Raw genomic sequence first — 9,132 nt, forward strand, 5'->3', positions numbered from 1 at the left:
CGTCCAACGATGTATTGACACGTGTAATAAACCCTAATGAAGTCAAACATGGAATTTGAGGGACTAATTTTTTGAAAAATCAAAAACTTTGATTATGAAAGGACTGGAAGTGTTAGCATACCTAAAATAAGTTTCTAAATAACCTCTCACGATGATTATATTCACAAATGAGCCACTTGTCGATCGAGTGTAGCCGTTTGCTTAATTAATTGAAAGTTTGCGCAATGAAGGGTTAAAAGCGTCAACATGTTAATTATTACCTCTGAGTGACCTTTTAACAAACCAGGAGCTTCATGATATTTATTATACTCTCGGGAATGCCAACTATTGGCCGTCTAAGGTTTTTATGCCTATAAGTAAAGTTACGCGCAACTTTGCAAGTTAGAGGGGCTAAAAGTGTCAATATGTTTAATTATACCTCTGAATGACCTTTTAGCAAACCCGAAGCATCGTGATGTTTAATAATACTTTCAAGAATGCCTAATATGGATTAGAGGAGGCTTCAATGCTATTAAATGATGAGATGCGCAAGTTTGCGCAATAGAGGGACCTAAAGCGTCAACTTTTGAATCTACGCCTTTAGGTGACCATTTAAGTGAACGGGAGTGTAGTAATATTTAAGTATATGCTTGGGAATGCCCATTATGGGCCATGGAAGGCTTGGATGTCAGTAAACAAAATTTCGCGCTACTTTGTGTGATTAAAGGACTAATTGCGTCAAACTGCTAAAGTATGCTGATTCGTATGATAACGGACCTTCCGGAATATGACCATGAGTTAATCATACCCTAATTATCCTTTATATAGCTTAGATATAGGCTTAGAGGTGTTTGGTGCGCAAAAATAAACTTTTAAGTCATGTAGGGACTAAAAGTGTCAAAAAGTCCACAAGTTTGCATTTTCACGCATATCTCACATTCTGAATATCTCCGGACACCCAAAAACTTATGTAAGCACTAAAATATTTTATTTTAGTGTTTGTCTTGATAAAATTCCATTCGTCGTGTAATTTGGTTCGTTTTTTCGCGTCCGTCCGTGTTTCATCGTAATTAGCCGAACAACGTGACCGTACGACCAAACGAACCGACATCCGGCATGTTTTTGAGCATGTTTCATGTTCCCTATGCTTAGGCATCATTGTAGAGCCTTAAAAATGGTTTAACGGGCCTAAAACGTGTCAGAAATGACATTTGGAAGTGGAGGGGCCAAAACTGTCAATATATGAAAGCTGTGCTGAGCAGACCTGGTCCTTACGGACCGTATACCTATTCCAGTTCCATAAATTTCAAAACTAGCTTTGGTTTTGCTCTTTGTCTCACACAATTGATTCTATGGGCTGGTTTTAGTGCACCCATAGTTTTCTAAAACATGGGGCATACTAATAGGGCTAAGATTTAATCACAGTTTACGAGAAACGATCCTAACGGTTCTCAAAAACCTATAAATACCCCACTTGATTTTGCTCTCATTCACACCTTGATCTAAATTGTTCTAAGTTGGGGCCCTTGTGCTTTATACCTAAACATCCAAGATCAATTCCCTCCTTGCTTGGACCCTTTGTAAGTGTCCTTTCGTGCTTAGTTTAATTTTTAGCGGTTATAACCGAAAGTCAAGCGTTTTCGATAAACACTTTGACTTTTAAACGGTTAAGCCATTGTTCGCAACGAACATGGCTACGTGACTGTAATTAGGTAGGTTTTAAACCCTCAAAAGGGCACCACCTAATTACCACGTTTACTTAGTTAAATTGTCGGGTCAAATAAAAGTCAAACATGTTAGTTTTAAATAAAATTCATAACTACTAATTTAAAAACCATAAAATCAATTTTCTCACTTTAATAACTTGGTAAATATTAGTTGAACATGTCTAAGCATGACTCAACCCGACAATTCTAAGTATAGGCTCGGTTCGGAACCGAAAGTCATGAAAGTTGACTTTTGCTTTGACTTTCAGTTCTGACCCGATTTAGCTTAGTTTAGATATGCCTTAGGATTCCTTTAGGTCCATATTATAGGTTAGTATAACCCTCCGAGGTTATACAACTTGGTTCCATAGAAATCCTAGTTCATGCATGTTTTAGTTAAATGCCTAAATGTTGACCGTTATGCCTTTTGACCCCAAAACGAGAATTTTGAAAATGTGAGAGGACAATAATCTTTATTATTGATTTATAAACTTGTCCCTAAAATTTGACATCAGTTTGAGGTCTAGATTAGGAGTTATGCTCATTAGCGTAAATGAAAAGCTTTTTATTAATTAAATGGCGTAATTAGCATATAGCCTATCTAAACCCAAGTTTTATACCAAACTTTTTTACGTACTGATATAAAATAATATTTTGGGATTTTTGAAGATTTTTATTTATTTTTAGGCTGAGCATAACATAGGGTTCTAGCTTTAATTCGGTAATTGCCAGTTTTGCCCTTTTGGCCCATAAAATGAGTTTTACATAATATTTTGATACCAAACATTTCGCTACTGATTTTATATTATAAATAAAATATTTTGAACTTCATAAACTGATCAAAAACTCAGATTTCCTATTTAAACCCGAAAATCGCTTAAAACCGACTTTTACGCGTTTTAAGCGCATAGTATGAGTTAAAACTATTTTTGGCATATGAAACTTAATAGCTACTGATATTTTAAGTAAATTCATATATTTTAACAGTAAAGAAAAGTTTAAACTCAGATTCTCTAATTTTGACCTTTTTAAGCTTATGTGAAATTATCAAAATGCCCCTACGGTGCATAGTTTGGTTATAAGTAGTAAATTTCACATATATGCTATACCCTACTGTTATAACTTATTAAATTAAGTATTTTTACTGATTATATCAGACCTGAAACTCAGATTAATGTTTAAACTCTCTTATAACCCTTAAAATGACCAAAATACCCCTATGGGGCATAAATTGGTCTTAAACTCGTTTTGGGCATAATGGAAGGTATCATACTGATATCACAACATATTTAAGGCATATTGACTTAGGAAACCTGTTCATAACTCTTGTGGTTACCCGTTACGCCCTTTTCGCATTTGGATCGGCTTATGTAACTAGTTTGCATAAATTAGCCGAAACGGGTCAAATCTTATCATTTTTATATCAAAATCCAGAATGTGTTTAGTTTACCCATATTAAACAAGTATACAAGCTTGTCGGGTCTAAACCACATTCTAATCCGGTCTTCGCATAATCATGCGTTTTAAACCGTATCCTCCTTTAAAACTAACCGGTCTAAGCTTAGGCTTAATTAAGACCCGTTAGGAATCTAATAGGTTATTAAAAACCTTTGTTCCAGATTTAGGAGCCCATTAAAAGCTATATGTACTTGCTTGGTGGTATACGGCTGGGATAAATTGTATAAATTTGCTCAGGTAAATACTTTTAACTTATTTTCCTTATACGGGCTTGGGGTACAGTATAAAAAATACCGCTTGGTCGGGCATTTGAACTTAATCGTTTAGTGGTTAAGTATTATCAAGATGACCCGTTTAAAAATTTGTTTTGTTTGCTTAACGCCTTTGGGGGTTTAATGACCATGTCCCGGATATCCTTGGCATCATTTTAAGAAATGGCCACGACCTTAGCACGTGGGTGTAGGCGTACACCCGTCAGTGCATTTATAATTAATGAGGTATAACCGCCGGTTAAGAGAATAACTCGCCGCGGGACTATACCATGTGGTGTGTCTATTAATCTTTAACCCGACATGAACCGGGCAACTGAACGCATAACAAACATGTAATTCTTTTACAAGTATTATATACAAATAATTATCCCAAGTTATAAAAAGTTTTGTGCAATGTGCATTCAAATCAATTTTCTAAAACATTTCCAAAATGAGTCAGTTAAATTGTATTTACCAGTGTAAACTGACGTATTTTCACAAAAAGGCTAAGTGCAGGTACTAATCGGAATAGGCTGGCCACTCCTAGCATCAATAAAGAGTCTCGCAAGCTTAGATGTTAAAATCTGTTGAACAATTATCTTTTAATTGATCCGCCTGTGGATCCTTTACATTCCGTTTGTAATACTTTGATATTACTTTATATTGGTTTGTAATATATTCATCTTTTGCTTCCGCTGTGCATTTAAATTGTGTTGTTTGACTATGATGATATCAACTACGTCATGATACTCCCCACCGGGCCCACCGGTAATACGTGGAAATATCGGGGTGTGACAGTTTTACAAATCGTAGGCCATTGGAACCCCAAGGGTGTGACAACCGGTGATTTACGGCTTCTAATTACGTGATTAACAAACATTATGATGATAATGAATAGTGTTTAAGACATATATTAACTTAATTAGGCTATTGGAATGCATAGGAACGTTAATCTAACCATAAAGTGCGCGTATGGTGATTTACGGGAAATCTGCTGAATGTTAAGCGACAACGAACTGATGCCGTACAAAATTATGACAACGCCGACAAATACGGATTTTCTACGAATATTTTGTATTTATGAATTTAATGTTGTGAATTTATTTCGCTTCCGTACATCGCAAAACGCAAACAGGAACGAGAAACGCGACTGCAGGAAACGCACCGACAATGAAACGGAAGCATCGGAGGTGAGTTTTACCTTTAAAAATTAAATTTTACGATATGTTAGCTCCGTAGTTTAATTTTAATAACCGTAGTCGAAACCGGATCGAAAACGGTTAAAATAACAAATAAACGCAATTTTTCGCGAATTTTCACCGTAAGCAACGACCAAGCACGTCAAGCACGACCACTGTCAGCAGGAGAACTAACGATCAGGAAGCGGAAACTTGTCACACGATCCTGCAACGACACGAATCACACCAAGGAGAAGATGTATGTCTCCGCATTCCCCTATTTCAGTTAACGACGAACACGTTATGTTCGACATTCGTTGGTAATGTCACCTAACAACCGGTCATCACATGCACCCCAGGTAAAGTCCTTAAATTTCTTTTATTGAAATTCTGACTTTTGCATCTAGTGAGTAGATTTTTACATGTCTACTCCTCTTAATGGTCATTGTATCACGATCATTTCTTTCATTATAGCGAATACTTATTTGGTCCATTTCTTGAAAATTCATATGTTACACATGCATCGGTTTGTTACGCATGTGGTTTCATTTCAAATAAGCACTTCATCAAAGTTCAAATATTATTTCGCTAAATCTAATTATTGATTTGTGATTCGAATGACCCGCATTATTGTAATTGTTGGCTCCTTTGTTATCAAGTCAACACATTTTCCTGAAATTTCTTTTCTTTTCAAGTTACATACATGGTTTTTGTAGTGACCATGCTGAAAGTTTTCTTGTCGATACGTGTATTTGTTGACGGCTTGCGCCAAAACCAAGTTCAATTGTTTGAACTTGTTCATTACACATATTCAATTCAAGACACCATATGATGTATTGAAAACATCATATTCAAGTTCGTTTTAACAAGTGTTTCATTTGTTCCGAGTCAAAGTAAACTTGTTTGGCATACGGCTCCATTAAATTGTATGTTGATTTCGACAACTTGTGGTGGTGTTTTCACTAATTTGAAGCTTGCGCTAATCTCGTTTACACATCTCATGCACGGATTTAAATATTTATTTATTGATTGCTTTAAATCCGCTTTGATTTATCATATTACAGCAGTCTTAACACAATCGAGTGTTAAGGCAATGGTACACAAATTCATTTTGTATTCCGGCGTACCTACTAACGGTTCTTTCATTATCGATCGAATGTTTTGCGATATTCATTGCTCCTTCATCTTCGATCGAAAACATTATTTCATTGATGTCTCGTTTTTCAATTGAAAAATCCTATGATGTTGTTAGAAGCAATTTCATATTTACTTCATTGCGCTTTCATTTGACTTCAAACACGGTGAATTTGTTTGATCACCGCTATTATTGAATTATTTAAATCACTACGACACCTTGTGGTGTCAGTACAAACTTGTAGCTTGGGCTAATCATGATTGAGCGTCTCATGCAAAACACAGGTGATACTTGATTCGATCACCGCTATATTGAAATTGTTTCATTCTCTACGACACCTTGTGGCGTCGGTATAACTTGCAGCTTGTGTTGATCACGATCAAGCGTTTCATGCAAACTGTTACATTTGAGCTTGTTGATTCTAAGGTCATCCAGTGGATGTTATTGCTTCTAGAACTCATTTACATGTTGTAAACGTTCATATGGAATTCGATTGGTCGAAGTTCCTGTTCATTGTTGGATCTCCGTTAACTTAGTCACACTAATGACTGTATCTATACATCTTGTTTCCTTTGACATCAACTTTTAAAACACATTTCTTTTAAACCGTTGGGTTCTTATTGTTGAGGAATGTCCTTGAATTCACATGATTTAAATAAGTCTTGATCCGATTTCGTGGTCATCCACTTTGATACTATTCGTATTTACCTACACATAACGTAACTCTAAGGAGTTAACGTAGTCTAAATTTCGAGGACGAAATTTCATTAATAGGGGGAGAATGTGACAATCGGTGATTTATGGCTCCTAATTACGTGATTAACAAACATTATGACGATAATGAATAGTGTTTAAGACATAGATTAACTTAATTAGGTTATTGGAATGCCTAGGAACGCTTATCTAACCATACAGTGCGCGTATGGTGATTTACGGGAAATCTGCTGAATGTTAAGCGACAACGAACTGACGCCGTACAAAATACTGACAACGCTGACAAATACGGATTTTCTACGAATATTTATGTTTATGAATTTAATGTTGTGAATTTATTTCGCTTCCATACATCGCAAAACGCAAACAGGAACGAGAAACGCGACTGTAGGAAACACACCGATAACGAAACGGAAGCATCAGAGGTGCGTATTATCTTTAAAAATTAAATTTTACGATATGTTAGCTTTGTATTTTAATTTTAATAACCGTAGTCAAAACCGGATCGAAAAACGGTTAAAATAACAAATAAACACAATTTTTCGCGAATTTTCACCGTAAGCAACGACCAAGCACGTCAAGCACGACCACCGACACTATGTTGCATCTTCTTATTTTAAAACACTAAATTACGACATTTTTACAAGTTCAGATTGCGAAAACGGGTCTCGTATAAGTAACAGGCCGCCTAAAATACGAAGGTTGGGCTTGTGGGCCTTGGGCCCAAGCCCATTAAGACAAAAGACTCTAAGTATATAAAGGGGATTCCACCCCATTTCTCTACATTTACAACAAAAAAAATCAGTAACACACACAAACACACCAACAGGGCTTTGCTTCTCTCTCGTGTCCAGTCACCGGCGATTCGAGCCAGAATAATTCCGGTCGGTGCCGGTTGTAAACCAGACAAACAGACGCACTCACCCATACCCTGTTACTCTCTCCCTCTCCCTCTCATCGTACTGGCAGCCGGAGCCACTACCGGCGACGGTTTCTCCGACACGCAACCCCCACTCTTGGATCTTTCTGATTTCCTTCACACACAACTCAACATAGCCTACACCCCTCAACTCACTGAAGAACCGGTGATTACCGGCTGACTGTTCACGACAACGGAACCAGAACCGCCGCTCGCGGCGGCGCACGACGACGGAACGAGAGAGACAGAAGGAGAGAGAGAACCGGTGGTGGTGGTGAGCGGCGGTCGGCGTCTCGGTCCGACGGTCCTTGTCATTATCCGATGGGTTTCTGTTCGGAAGTCTCGGTTCGGGTTCGGGTTTGGTTTGGTTTCGGTTCGTTCAGGGATGGTCAGACTCCAACGGTTTGTTTTGATGCAGGTTGGGTGTCGATGAGCTCACATCAGACCTGGTCACTTTTGACGAGTTTGTTAAACTCAGGTTAGCCAGAATTCATCTTGTGCACTTATGTTTCATTGTCTTCTTTATCCGATGCACTTGGGGTTGTGGATGATGTCTTGATGGTGGCTCTGATTTGGTTCAGTTCTGGTTAGAGCTTATGTTGGTTCAAGTTAGATCTAGTTGGGTTCGGGTCTCGGTTCATTCGAGTTCAGTCAAACCCAGTCAACATGTCGGGTTGACTGGTCAAAGCAAGTCAACTGGTTAAGTTAACAGATTCGGTCAGACGGCTTGGTTCGGTCAGACGGCTCGGTTCGGTCAGACGGCTCGGTTCAGTTGACTCGGTCAAACCGGGTCAACTCGGTCAAACCTGGTCAACTCGGTTGACTCAGTTAACTCAGTCAACCCTTTTCAGCTTTTCGACACGAGAATCTTGGTAATGGATTAAAGAAGAGATTTCGTTATGTTATTTTCATAGTTTAAATCATACGTGACAATGAGCTCGAACTAAATTGATTATATACGTTTCGATACAGTCGACAAAAAAATTACATATATTATGATTGAATATTGTTGAATTTTGAAAAATAACGACAACTTGTGTTGTCGGGGGCGTCCAAAAAACAGAGGAAACTGTGCATTTTTCAAGAAAATCCATAAAATAATTGCGTTTTATTATAAAACAAACATTCGGATTCAAATAATCTTTTAGAAAAATGAATACGAACATACAATTACTTTTGACGACACTATACAACTTACGAAAGCTACGATACGGGAATTATTTGCAAACAATAAACATAGTTATTTTAAACTTCGAAAAATTCGACAAACCTATTATAAAATCAATATAATTATATATATTGTTTCAAATGCCGATAACATGATTCCGTTTTATAAAAACAAACATAGTTATATATTCATTTCAAATATCAAACAATACGAATTCGTTTTATAAAAACAAATATAGTTTATAATTTATTTTCAAACAACAACAACTCGATGATTCTTTTATAAAATAAATATAACTTTCTATATTTATTTCAAACGCCTAAACGACATTCTATATATCAATGTGCGAGTCGCAAAATATTATTTTCATATGAATACTCGTCACAAACACATACGACTACTCGAGACGGCTAACGCGATTGTAATGATATATTTATATATTTTTATATAAATATTTATTTATTTTTAAACCTCTCGAGAACTAAGTCTTCCAAGACTTATTAATTACCGTCGTTAAACGAAACTTAACAGGTATAACTTAATCGTTTGCATTAAGTTAATAACTTACCGTTGAATCGTTCGGCTAACGATTCGGTAGAGCTCGATGACACGTAGTTAGTTATC

The 9,132-nt window shown here is 36.8% G+C and overlaps 1 long non-coding RNA gene across 1 annotated transcript; it reads left to right on the top strand.

Moving 5' to 3' along the window:
• The first annotated feature begins 7,229 nt into the window (after positions 1–7,229).
• LOC110934766 lies at positions 7,230–8,240 on the top strand. The gene is made up of 2 exons (XR_002588607.2): positions 7,230–7,818; positions 7,922–8,240. It is a non-coding gene; the product is annotated as an uncharacterized LOC110934766 (long non-coding RNA).
• Positions 8,241–9,132: the final 892 nt, after the last annotated feature.

Source organism: Helianthus annuus, chromosome 4, assembly GCF_002127325.2.
Source record: "Helianthus annuus cultivar XRQ/B chromosome 4, HanXRQr2.0-SUNRISE, whole genome shotgun sequence".
Lineage (NCBI taxonomy): Eukaryota > Viridiplantae > Streptophyta > Magnoliopsida > Asterales > Asteraceae > Helianthus > Helianthus annuus.